The 13,378-nt window shown below is 53.2% G+C and overlaps 1 long non-coding RNA gene across 1 annotated transcript; it reads right to left on the reverse strand.

Moving 5' to 3' along the window:
* Positions 1–1,405: 1,405 nt before the first annotated feature.
* On the reverse strand, positions 1,406–9,465 carry LOC120602898 (uncharacterized). Its single transcript, XR_005652899.1, has 3 exons — positions 8,014–9,465; positions 5,669–5,980; positions 1,406–2,045 (listed from the first exon to the last, which is right to left on the reverse strand). It is a non-coding gene; the product is annotated as an uncharacterized LOC120602898 (long non-coding RNA).
* Between the last annotated feature and the right edge of the window lie 3,913 nt (positions 9,466–13,378).

Raw genomic sequence — 13,378 nt, forward strand, 5'->3', positions numbered from 1 at the left:
CGGAACAGTGAGCTCACTCTAGGCCGCTGGGTGGAGCAGGACACTTGGCCACTATAGGACATCATGAGAACATGGCTGGGGCCAGTGGTCTAGGGCAGCGGTCTGTCAGGGACCACACGGTGAATATTTTCAGCTTTGAGGGCCATACATCCTGTCCCAACTACTGGACTTTGCCATTATAGCCGGCGAGCAGCCGCAGACGAGACGCAAGCACACGAGTGTGGCTGTTCCAGTAAAGCTTTACGCACTCAGAAATTTGGATTGCCTATCGCTCGTACGTGTCATGAACTATATTCTTCTTCGGATATGTGTTTTCAAAACATATGAAACGGAAACCCATTCTCAGCTCCCAGGCCAAACAAAACCAGGCGTTGGGTGGGATTTGAGAGCAGAGTGTGCCAGAGCTGAGTTTCGCTCACGGCGCTGTCTTCGCCTAAAAACCCTAATAGTGGTGACGGTGATGGCGCCACTAAAAAGCAACGTTGAAAAAATGACGGGGATTCAGATCCTGTTGTTTTGCACCCCTAGGGAGAGTCCGGAACCTTTCCTTGCGTTAGAAATATTAACACAGCCCTTCCAAAACTGGGTTGGTCACAATTCCATTTCTTCTATGATTTCTGCTGAGAAACTTGGAGCTAGGAGGGTACCGAGGCATGGCTGAGTTTTTGGGAAGTGGGGCCACCTCACTGTGCCTCTGTGATGACATGAGTCACAGCAGAGGCCGGCCGTACGACGGAACGGGATCTGGGACGGGACGGTCTCTCTGACCTGTGTGTGCGCCGTCCACCACGTGTGCAAGGGCGAGTCGTGCTTTCCGCTTTACACACTTATGTCTTCATTCATTCCACGCACGCTGAGGGTCGTCCGTCTACGTGCTGGGGGTGACGTTAGGCCTTGCGACTCATCGCAAACAAAACGAAGATGATCTGGCCGGTGGAGCGTACGTCCTCACGGCAGCAATTTACACAACTCATATACGCGCACTGTGTGTGTGTGTGTGTGTGTGTGTGTGTGTGTGTACAGACGTACACACATTGCACACACATCCATTTTACGTAGATATAAAGCCCTGTAGCCACCCAGCTTTCCAACACTTTGTCAGGGGGAAACGGCTGATTTGAACCCCACCTTTCTACCTGTCAGTACAAAAAACGGGATGTTTATGCAGAGCACTAAGCACTGACCTCAGAACTAATTGGAGGAGATTTTGACTGAAAGGGAAGACTCATCTCCCTCACACACCCACGGGGGTTACTACCACTAAAGATCAGAGGGCTGAGCAGCTGGAAGCACATTACGCTCTTGAATCGGGAGAGTATTTTTACAAAGTGAAGCTCAACTCTGGTAAATGATCTTCAGACTGTAGGAATCCCAAATTGGCAAGGAAATTAGCCAAATGCAAGGCTTGAAGAGACCATTCAGTCATCAGTGCTGTTTATTATGAAGTGTTACAATGCAGAGCTGAGTTTTTCCCCAGAGCTCTGTGCGGCAGCGCCCTGGGCCCTCGCCTTCAGGGTGGCCGATCCACAAAGGGTCCTGACAGTCAGCCCACACACACTGCAACTAAAAACTCTTTCAGACGACAGAATGCTGGACTTCTTGCAATCCAAAAGAAAAATGCAAAATGAATCTTTTTTTCCTAGAAGCATTCCGCCTTGCACACAGTAGACATTTGATAAATATTGATGAGTCATAAAATCCCATCTCCGAAGGCGGAAACCACCCCGTTTTCCAGATGAATGGAAAAACGAGATGTGGTCGATACGCACACATGAACATGAGATCCTCACACGTGCTGCAACCCGTGTCAGAACCTTGAGGACGTGATGCTAAGTGAGATAAGCCACGCGAAAGGACAGACACGGCTTGATTCCACTCGCGTGAGGGGTCACAGTCATAGAGCCAGAAAGAACGGAGCTCCCCGGAGGCGGGGAGGGGGCGGCGCATCAGAGTTTCAGCTTCGCGGAATGGGAGGAGTTATCGAGATGGGAGGAGTTGGTGTTTGCACAACGTGGACGAGGACTTCACACCACGGAACTGGGCACCTAGAAAGGTTGAAATGGTACATTTTACCTTATGTATATTTTACCACAATTAAAAAAAAAAATCGTGTGTCTAAGACCCAAAATAAATCTGGCTCTGAATCCGAAGGTAGTTTAATAAGCCGGAAAGTATTGCCTTGGGGTGCGGGAGAGGATGCTGAGAATTTCATATGGGGAAGTAACCAAGATGGGTAAACACAGGAGAAACTGTCTCCGAGAGGCAGGAAAGGGTTAAGGAGAGAGCCAGCTTAGGACAGAGACAATTAAAGATGGCTGCAGCCAGCACCCCAGAGGGAAGGACGAGACAGGAAGAAATGCACATAATTCAGGAGCTTCAGGCTTTCCGAGCCGGCCTCCAGCTAAACTGCAAGCATAGGAGAGAAACTGGCCTCTCAGAAGAAGGGGTGCAGATCCTCCCTGCCCCCCATCCTCCCTTAGGCAAAGCTGAGTGCTCCCTCCTCCAGCTGTCCCCGGGCACCCAGCTGACCCCACCGTGGCCCTTCCACCTGCTGCCTTGCCTGTGCCTCCCCACCAGACAGGCAGCCCCTTTGCACCCCTCATGGAGCCTCGCTCGCCCTAAGAGCTTGAGCAGTGTGCACTGCTGATGGCTGACAGGCAGCTGACTGGTGACAGCACGTCGGTGGTGATAACCGCGCGAGGCTTGTGTGGCCGCTTGGGATTATGGCAACGTGTGCACCCGCACAGAAAAGCTTTGATCGAGGGAAGCAAATTAAATATGGTTCTTTCTCATACGCTCCGCCCGGGTGACAGATGCGGTGACGAGGCGTGATTCGAGAGAGGAGGGGTGGCGTGAACGTACAGGGAACACTCATCAACAAAGCTTTACCGTCGCCGGCCTCCCAGCAGAGAAGGGCGTGCCGGGGTCTGTGGGTGGGGGGCGCTTGGGTTCTTTTGGTCCCTGTCACCCTCAGAGTGGCAAAGGCGACACGCTACTCTTGTATTAAAGCGTCACCACAGATGTCTGGGATAGGAAGTTGCCGGCCAGGGATGCCGAATTTCTGTTTCCTCAGAAATGTAGACGTTTGCGGTGCTCAGGGAGCACCACTCTCTAGCGTCGGCTGCGTTAACGAGACGCGCAGCTGCATCCTGTGATGGGCAGCGCACAGCGCCAGGGGCCCGCCTGTGCCCAGGGCTCCCGCACCTGCGACGCGTGACTTATCCAACTGCTCGTTTCAAATAATTCCTTTTTAAAAACCGCGTGCTGGCCGCTCTCCTCCCCTCCCCGCTTTTCGTGAAAGGGAGGCGGGTTGGAGCCAGAGGTGAGACAGGGAGGTACAGGTAGCGGGAGCCATCTGTGCAAGCAGGGCACAGAGGGTCCTTTGTGTGGGGCTGGTGGGTTGTCCCCTCCGAGGGCCTGTAAGCGTCTCCCTTTCAAACGCAGCTTCTCTGTTTAGTAAAGGAAGCATTGTCACCAGACGGGGCTCCAAAGGACAGGCCGAGGGGCTCCCATCCTGACCCCGCCTCCCCTTCTCCCCCCTGATGTCTTCCTTGAAAGAACGTTCTGTTCTCTGCCCCTCCCTTCTCTCCTCCATCCGGGGGACTGCTGCTGTGTCCCCCGAGGCCACTCGTCTCCCGCCTTGGGCCAGTCCAGCGGTGGGTCACGACTCCATCCTTCCAGCCTTCCAGCCTCGGTGACAGTGGCGTGTTATGTAGTGACCACCTTGTTGAATTGTTTCCCCCAAAACGCATGTTGAAGCCCTAACCCCTGTCCCCTGGGAATGCGACCTCGCTTGAAAGTAGTTATGATGAGCCAGTAGGGTGAGCCCTAGTCCAACGCGGCTGGGAGGGCCCATGTGACCATGGGGGCACACTGGAGCCAGGACACACCAAGGGCCACTGGCGCCGCCAGAGGCTAAGAGGGCCATGCCGACACCCTGATTCTAAACTTCTGGCCTCCTGACCGTGAGAGCAAGTGTCTGCTGTCTCAGCTGCCCAGTTCGTGGAGCTCCGTTACGGCGGCCCGGGACACTCACCTCCCACACAGCTGTGGGGCTCTAAGGTGCGGCCACTCCCGCCGAGAGGGCATGGCCCCTCTGCCCACCTCGCCCAGGCTGGGGTCTCCCCTGTGTCCACCCCACACACGCACACTCTCCCCGGGCGCCCTCATCCATTCCCAAGGTTCTCATGACCCCGAATCTGTCTCTCCAGCCCAGACATTGTCTGGAGCCCTGCACCCCTACCCCTGACCCTTCATGCCACATCTTCCCACAAAGCCCATCTGCTCCCCCAGTCCCGGCCCCGATGGGCGGACCAGGGCGCCGTGCTTACGAGGGGCCCGGGCTTCGCTCTCTCTACTCCGTCGCATCCGTCCAGTGCTGGCACAGCTCCGGCGCCTGGATGACACCAGGGTCGGTGCGGGTCCCCACAGCAGAGGGAAAGCAGATGGCACGCCGGCTGTCAGATCACCCTGTGGAGTGACTGCAGTCTCCTTCTCAGGCCCAGCCCCAAGGGAGCAGAGAGCTGCACCCCGAAAGTGACCACACGCATTCGGAGGGTGGCATTGAGGTCTGCCACACTTAGTGGATTCAGCCAGCCCCCCGCCTAGGGATACGGGTGTCGCCAGGGTACCTCCTTCTCCCGGACCTGTGGCTGGGCTCTGAGTCCTGTCGGTTCCTCTCTTAGCCAGGCCCCCTCCGTAAGCCTGAATTCACGCCCGATCACCTCTCGCCTGGACCAAGGCGAGGATCTCGTAACCAGTAAAAACCAGATCGGAGCATGGCCTTCCCGACTTAATTTTTCAAAGGCTTCCTGAGGCCCGCGTCTCTCCTTGGCCAGGTGGGTGAAGCCCTACCAGGCTCCTGTCTCCTTCTAACTCTCCAGCGTGGCCTCCAGTTTCCTCCTCCCCTCCCCCAAAACACACACCAATGCACGGCTGTCCCAAACAAGCCACCTGCAAGCCCCCCAGGCCTTGCCCCCCAGGCCTTGCCTGGCTGGTGGGCATCTTCTTGTCCCATGGACTCCGCTCCAGGTCATGCCCCGACCTGGCTCCCTCCCAGGCCCGGCGGTCACTTCCCCCTCGGTGTTCCTCCGTTACCCAGAAGCACTGGTCACAGCATCATCACACTGGGTGGCAACTGAGTGTTAACCTCATGTACTGTTCATTCGCTCATCCGTGCGTTCATTCCACAAAGGTATCAGTGACTGCTCACATTCTGGGGGACAGGAGATGACACTGCCACACACCACACACACACACACACACACACACACACACACACACACACACACTATGAGGATGAACAGGCTGTCATGCAGTTGTTCAACCAACAAGGTGCTGATGACGTCTGTATTTCTGCTGAGGACCAGCCTCTGGGCTCCTGATTCATAAACCTCAGGGTCATAAAACAATAACCACTGGACAGATCCAGTCTGTTCTGTACTGGCGAGAACTAAGAATGGTTTTTTTATAGTTTTAAATGGTAAAAAAAAAAAAAAACACACATCAAAAAATAACACATCCCGGCAACTTTTGCCTTTTTTTTTAGCACATTCTTGGCCACCATGAGACTTTAATAAAGGTTGGTCATTTTCCTTGGAGAAATAAAAATGTTTTTAAATGTTTGGTCTTTCTTGCATTCTGCTGACAATTACTTGGAAATACTGACCTAGAATATGGGCGAGGACTGTGTTGGAAGTAGCAGGCCCCTCAGACTCGACTGGTGCTAGCAGAGGTTCACAGTCGCTGCTGGATTTTAAACTTCAGCACCCAGACAGAACCTGGAACATTCTTTACCCTGAAGCCTTCTGCCGGCCTGTCTCCTTGTACCTTATTCATTTCAGAAATACATTATTCATGTCTCCATGAAGCAGCCAGGAACTTGCAAGAGAATTGTTAACTTCAGCTCCCATCACTGGGGACTTCCAGAAACATCCAGGCTCCGACAGGCACCAGCAGCCCCGTTTGGGAGCTGTCACGTCTGTAGGCAAAGTTGATAAAAGAGCCACTTTCACTATTATACCCTGCATTTACCAACCTGCTTAGCTCTGCTTACGGTTCAGAGAGTCCTGCCTGTTTCCCAGGGACCTCTGCATCTCTGTTTCATTTACAAAGAAGGCAAGCTCCAGATTTTCAGGGGCTCGTCTTAGGAGAAACATCAAGATTGCATCAGACTTCAGCCACTAAAGAACACATGCCTTCTCTGGCTCGTCCGACTTTGTCTTTTTAAACAATCGTTTTTATAAAATACCTGCCTGACAAACACATCTCGGCCAGCTGATCACAGCATCGACGGTGATCGGTCATGTTGACGGCATGTCCCTTGACATGACGTGACGAAAATGGCACTTTGCCGCTGTGGCCTTCCTCCCCAAACCCACGACTCCATAAATACGCTCATGTTTTCATGAGAGAAACACCAGATGAACTCCAGTTGAGGGACGTTCTACAGAATACCTGACCAGTCCTCCTGAAAACTGTCAAGGTCTTCAAAAACAAGGATAGTCTGAGAACCTGTCGCAACCAGGAAGAGCCTAACGAGACAAGACGACTAAATGCGATGAGGATAGTAAGTAAAAACTAAGGAAGTCTGAGTAAAATGTAGACTTCGGTTGATAAGAAAGCATAGTAGTGGTTCACTAATTGCAGCGAACGCACCCAGACTAATGCTAACGGCAGGGAAATTGGGTGTGAGTATATGGGAACTCTCTGCACTATTTTCAAAATTTTTCTATGAATTTAAACTGGAAAATGGAAATTTAATTCTAAAAATAATACCCTTGATTCTTAAAGAGCTGTTGTATTTTTTTTTTTCTACTTTTATTGCAAAATAAAGATTTTCAGAGTCAAAGCCCATGGAGAGCTCAGTGGGGGAGTCTGCTTGGAGTAAGCAGCAGGATCCCCCAAGAACCTTTTCAAATCAATCATCTATTTTTAGAATCCTTTTGGGGTCAATTTTTCTTAAAATTTGTTTCAGATGCTTAACCTTTTTGCTGCTCTGGTTTAGTCAGGACACAGGAGCAGGGCAAGCTCATGGAGGAGCCCAGAAGAGGGCCGCACACAGCTCAGACGGGTCCCCTCCGTGACGTCCTGCAGTGAACCCAAGCCTGCGCACTTGTCCCCGCTCCTGCCCCCAGAGCATTCGAGCACCGGGCACATTTTTCTTTTCCTGAGCCTTTGGCTCTGCTGAGTGGTGAGTGATGTGGGCATCCATAGCCATCACCTAGTTTTTTTAAAAAAAAATTATTATTGAAGTCCAGAAAAGGTTGGGGCTTATTTCCTTATTTTCTCTGACAAAAGAATGAAATGCAGAAGATAAGCCCCTTTCTAGCCAACTTTAGTCTTAGACCCCTGAGGACTAGGAAGGACAATGCTCCAGAGAAACAGAACCAATAGGGTATAAATAGATATCGCCTGTATATCTGCTTATAGAGGAGACGCCTGTATATTCATCTACATACCTGTATCTACCTAGATCTGTAGATCTATCTTTATCTCCATCTCGGTCTTATATATATCTACCTACATACTGAGAGAGAGAGAGAGAGAGCGAGTGAGAGAGAGAGAGAGCATGCAGACGGGAACAGAGACAGGCACACAGGCGGGCCCCGGTGGGTGAGCATCAATCTGCTAAGGATGTGGACAGAACAGAAGGCAGAGAGAGGAGGAATTTGCCTCTTTCGCTCCTGCTCACTGCTTGAGTTTGGACGTCTTGTCCTCTCTGCCCTCCAGCCTGGACTTACACCATGGGCTCCCCTAGTTCTCGGGCCCTTGGACTCAGGGTGAATCACACGAGCAGTTCCCCAGTCTCCAGCAAGCAGACGGCTGACTGTAGGGCTTGTCATCTCTGTTCATACACACATGACTCCTGTGGACCCCGTTTCCCTGGAGAACCCTGACCTTCTAGTTCCCGGAAGGAGCCCGGCCACATCCCGCCTGAGGCCTCTGAGCCCGCTGTTTCCTGTTCCTAGGGTGCCGCTCCCCTCACCTCCACGCCCGCTGGCTCACCCCTACCTGGCCTTCAGGTCTCAGCTTTAGCGTCCCTTCTTTCAGAAAAGCCTCTTCCGACACCCCAGACTAGGATCAACGTATTCCCCCAGCACCTAGCTGCATCTCTGAGACCCACCGAAGAGCAGGCTTCCCTGAGGAGGTGACGACGGGGCTGGGAGGAGCTGGCGCTGAAGGAGGAGGAGGGGCGTGCCCTGCAGAAGTTTGGCCTGGCAGCTGGCAGCTGACAGTCATTCTAAATGGCCTTCAAGAAGGGGCCCCCTGGGGTGAGTGGAGAGAAAGTAAGGCACGAGCAGACACGAGATGCGGAGGGACCGCTGGGGATAGAGCAGACACGAGATGCGGAGGGACCGCTGGGGATAAACGAGGAGGCCAGGCCACTCCGAGATTCCGGGAGGGGCGCGGGCACTGTGCCCAGCGCCGAGCACGTGTGCGCTTAGCGAATGAGTAAACGAGCCAAGGAAGTGAGACTTCAAGGCCGGCTCTGACTCCCAGGAACGTGCTCTTTCTGCTCTGAGACAGTTTCCTGTTCCCCGAGCCCGGAAGTCGGGAGGAGGCCGTGTTCGGACAGACAGGAGACCGTGAGGCTGTGGAGCTGGAGAGGAAGGATGGGGTTCCGGGTGGTTCTTCCTGGCCCGGCCGCGGCAATGCGCTCGCATGCGTGCTGAGTTCACCGCTCTGCATTAAAGCTGAGTGATGAATCACACTTAACCTCCGTGGGCCCCAGTGACATCTCAGGCAATCCCATCCTTTTTGATTTCAACACTTCAACTTTCACTGAGGACAGCACGTCAACTTTCGCCCCTCCACATTCAATGTCAAGGCCGTACCGCAGGCTCTCTGTCAGGTCTCATTATTCCAGCGGTGGCAGAATATTTTAATCGGCCGGCACATCTATCTCGTGATAAGCGTAGGAAACGCCCCCTCCATTCGAAACCGACTGTCATGTTCACAGTTGGTCCAAAATAATAGAATGTGCTTTCTTTTCAAAAATGATTGTTTGTTTCCCTAGCACGAGAATGCCGAATCTCCTTTTGCATGAACGTTCTTTGTTCTTAAAAGTTATCTAACCATTTGGCAAAGGAGTCCAGTGATTTACTTGAAAACGCCACGAAGAAAGTCACGTTTCAGGCATTGGGACAAGACAGTTGGAATGGCCGCTAGCCCCGCTCCAGCAAAAAGCATCGCGTGTTCTCAAGAACAAGACGGCTGGTTTGACCCCGGTACAGCAGTGTTGAGACAGCCGCCTACAGGTCACTTCTCAAACTCTTTTAAGTGTGAATGTAAAACATGCCTGTTTCATTCCAAATTTCCCCGTCTTCTCTCTTTACAGCATCCCAGGTGATACTGGCACAGGAAAGACTCAAATTTCTCCCCTAACACCAGCCTCTGGATGGCACGTACAAGGCGAGGCAGAGCCCGCCGGCATGCCCAGGCTGCGCACCTGCCTCCCCACTCCCACCCATCCCGCCACCCCCCCACCAGGGCTACGGGTGGGGCAGTGTCCAGCTCCTACTATGTGGCAGGCGCTTTACATACATCTCCTGCTTCTAGCAGGTGTTCCAGCCCCTTTTCACAGAAGAGGCCCAAGGGCAGGGAGGTGAACATGTGTCTAGTAATGAAAGGAGGGTTTTAAAGTCCCAGATTGTCCCTCAGCAGAGGGAATGAGACCCTGCTCGCTGGGTCCACGCTGCGGCGCTCTCACGGGGGACCAGTGCAGGTATCAGAACGCTATCTGGGGAGGCCCCCACAGCCGGAACTAACTTGCTTTGGATGATATAACCACTGGTTCTCGAAAGCGGTCCAGGGACGCCGGGGGTGGGAAGGGGGGTCCTGAGACTTTCAGCGGGGAGGTGAGGTCAAAACAACTTTTAGTATAACACGGAGACGTTGTTTAGCGCCTGCGATCACAGGAGTCACATTTGCACTCATGACGCAAACGGAAGACGGAGCCACGGATTCGCAAAACCACAAACGCGAGGGCTCCGCTCACTGCGTTTTGGAAGTCCGTTTCTCGTAAAGCGTTACTTACGTTAGCAAGTCATCAGCCTTTTCAAATGTACTCACATTTTTTAAGTCATCAGTTTTAATGTCCCATACGGCCCTGGTACCAATCCCCACGCACAGAAGCTCTTTAGAGGTTCTCTACAATTCCTGACGGCCCGAAGGGGTCCCGAGACCAAAAGGTTTGAGAACCACGATTTGTCTTTAGCTACCGTTCCTGGGTCCAGATGTTGGATGTTGTAAACCAGGCGTCCCCGAGCCCTGGGATATGGACCAGTACCGACCGGTCCATGGCCTGTTAGGAACCGGGCCACACAGTAAGAGGTGAGCGAGGGTAAGCGAGCGAAGCTCCATCTGTATCCGCAGCCGCTCCCCAGCGCCAGCATCGCCGCCGCGGCTCCGCCTCAGATCATTAGGCGCTAGATTCTCACAGGAGCACGGGTCCCCGGGGCCAGAAAGGTTGGAGACCGCTGGTGTAAACGGCTTTGAAAAGATACCTGGGAAGTGGTTCTGTTGAAGTTCGTCGACTGTGTTAATATTTTGCGAATGGATACTGATGGCTGGAAAGGCAGTTTGTGGGAGAGCACCATAATTGATGCAGAAGACGCAGTATCTAGTTAGTGACAGAGCTGGGGCTCGGGTCCAGGCTGAATCGCAAACAAGTACTTACTGTTCACTCCTTGTATACAACATTCAGCAACAGGCAACCCATCTATGGTGTCAGAAGCCTGCGAGCACTTGCCTCGGGGGCAGAAAGCCTCAGAAAACCCTTAGGCAGCATCCACGAGGGCTGTGGGATCCGGAAAGCTGCTTAACCAACATCCTCCCCTTTGATGGAAGCCGAACAGGGGCCCGGAGGAAGGAAGGGAGGGACTCGAGCCAGGCCCCATCCCCACCCCACTCCAGGGCTCACTGCTCCTCCGCCTTCCAAGTTAACCCCCAAAGCTTGCTCCGCATCTGATGCTTCCACTCCTGATCAGGCTCAGGCAGGAACACTAGACCAGAGAAGCAGCCAGAGGGCCCAGGACAGGCTGAAGGACACCAACTCCCAGGGGCCTCCCTGTCACGGGCGGAAGTGAAGACCTCGTACTATCAGACCCAACTGTTGACTAAGAGAAGCTAGAAATTTGGATTTGAGTCGTCTCCTGATTTAAATGCTGTTTATTTAAACGCAGTTCTCCAGTTTTTGTTCTCTGGAGTAGGGAATCCGGTTTTCCCTCTGGTGACCTTTCTAACTGTCCGACAGATAAGTTTATCTGGTCTTTAAAAAAAGGCACAAATTCACAAACTAAAGAGAATTCTCGGCCTCAGGAGCAGCAGGCCGTGGGAAGGACATCACGGTGAAGGGCCTGGAAGTGTGGCTGCTGGGCGGTGGCCGGTATCCATCCGTGTAGCCTGCTTGACTGTCCTTTGCTCCAGTAACTGCAGCATTTGGCAGGATGGCTGCTCTCGCTCATCAGCAGACGTGCAGACAGCCACCGGGCACACAGTGGCTCAGGGCACAGCTCGGTGAGCCGGGTGCCAACGAGAACGTGCGTCAAGGTCGTCCGGTGTGTGTACAGGGACCACAAGTCCACGGTAACAGAGGACGTGACCCCACAGTGCGTTTTCCTTCCATAACCATCACTAAAGTAGCTTAAGGGTAACCCTGCGGGTGTCCAGCACGGGAGCCGATGGTGTTCTCCACGCAAGGAGTAGCTGGCTTCATGGCCCATTCCAAGGTTAATTAGACAAATATCGAACTCAGTTCCAGTCCCCAGGGCTCAGGCATTTAGAGAAAAACGGAGTGAAATTAAGATGCAGTGTCTCACTGAGGCAGGTGGCACCCTGCGGAGGCATTTCTTATGCTTTCCGTGTCTCTTTTCTGTCACATCTGACGCTCTAAAACAGCAGCTATGAAAAACCGCTCCCCACGGTGAACTAGCCGGGCTTCTGGCCCTTCGCGGAGAGCACGCCGTGAAGTGCTTCCGGCCTGATGCTCTCACCTGCCCACTGACCACCACCTGACAGTGAGCGGAATGCTCGTTTTCACCCAGTGCGGCCACTCTGCCCTGTGAGGGAGCAGCCCGTGGAGTCTGTCAGCAAATGGCACACGTCTCGTCCACGCGGTGACAGCTGGACCCGACGTGCCTCAGTAAGGAGCCGCGCCAGCCACCCGGGGTAACCTGGCCTCGCCTGATTAAACACGCACCTTTGCAGAAATGATGTCTTTGGAAGAACGGGTTCTCCACTGACGGCAGATGAATTCTCAGAGGCCATGCTGTCTGAGACTTTGTATTATTGGGATTTTACTTTGCTTACATTTACAGAGTCTAAAAAGGGCAGTGTTCGAACGTGGCTTCTTTATTTTGCCAAAGGCATAAATGTGAAACTGTAAACAATAAAACAATTCAGGGGAAGAAAGTGTCATGTTCCCGTGTTCCCAACTATCAAAAAAGGTAAAACCGTTTCATCCTACACACTCTCTGCCAGCTCCCTGTAATTCCTGCAGGCGGCGAGGGGACAGCCCTCGGGGGCCCTCACCCCTCTGGACTCAAGCTGCTCCTGAAACCCCGGGCTTGCCTGGCAAAGAAGTGAGCAGCGGGGTCACGGGGAAGGCTGAAAGGGACAGGGCTCAGCCCTGGCTCGCAGAGGGAAAAACTCCAGCCGCGAGGCTTTCCAGCCAAGGCCCAAAGGCCTCTTCCACAGCCCTGGGCATCTCTACGTGGCACTGGTTTTTTAAGAATCCAAAGGAAGTTTAACTGTAAAAAAACTTTTTCTACATGTGCCTAAGTATATCCAGAAAATATTACTTTGAGAGATACTAGGTGTGTTAGGCAAGATAATGGCCCCCCGAAAATGTCCATGTTCTAATTCCTGGAACCTGCGACTGTGATGTAACATGGCGAGAGGAAGTGTGGTCGCAGGTCGAACTGAGGTTGCTACTCAGATGGCCTTAAAATACGAAGAGTGGCCTGGGCTGTCCAGGTGGGCCCAGCGCGACCACGAGGGGCTGTAAGCAGAACGAGGCAGCGTAGAGGGGGGGCTCGAGGTGCCAAGCAGCTGGCTTTGAAAACACAAGCTGGGGCCATCGGCCGAGGACTGTGGACACCTCTGCAATGCGGGAAAGGCCCGGAAGCAGATTCTCCCCGAGAGCCTCCGGAAGGGACGCAGCCCTGCTGACACTTTGGTTTCAGCCCCAGGAGACCCATTCTGGACTTCTGACCTACAGGCGGAAGATGGCTGTCCTGTGTTGCTACGACTCTCCAGAGAACACATTTTCCCGCTTTGCCTCTGTGTCTCTGATGTCACACACGATTCTTTCTCCCATGCCGCTCACACATTGAAATGACTCAAACACACGGTGCTGTGACTGCAGGCCCCACCA

Source organism: Pteropus medius, unplaced genomic scaffold (genome assembly GCF_902729225.1).
Source record: "Pteropus medius unplaced genomic scaffold, Ma_sr-lr_union100, whole genome shotgun sequence".
Lineage (NCBI taxonomy): Eukaryota > Metazoa > Chordata > Mammalia > Chiroptera > Pteropodidae > Pteropus > Pteropus medius.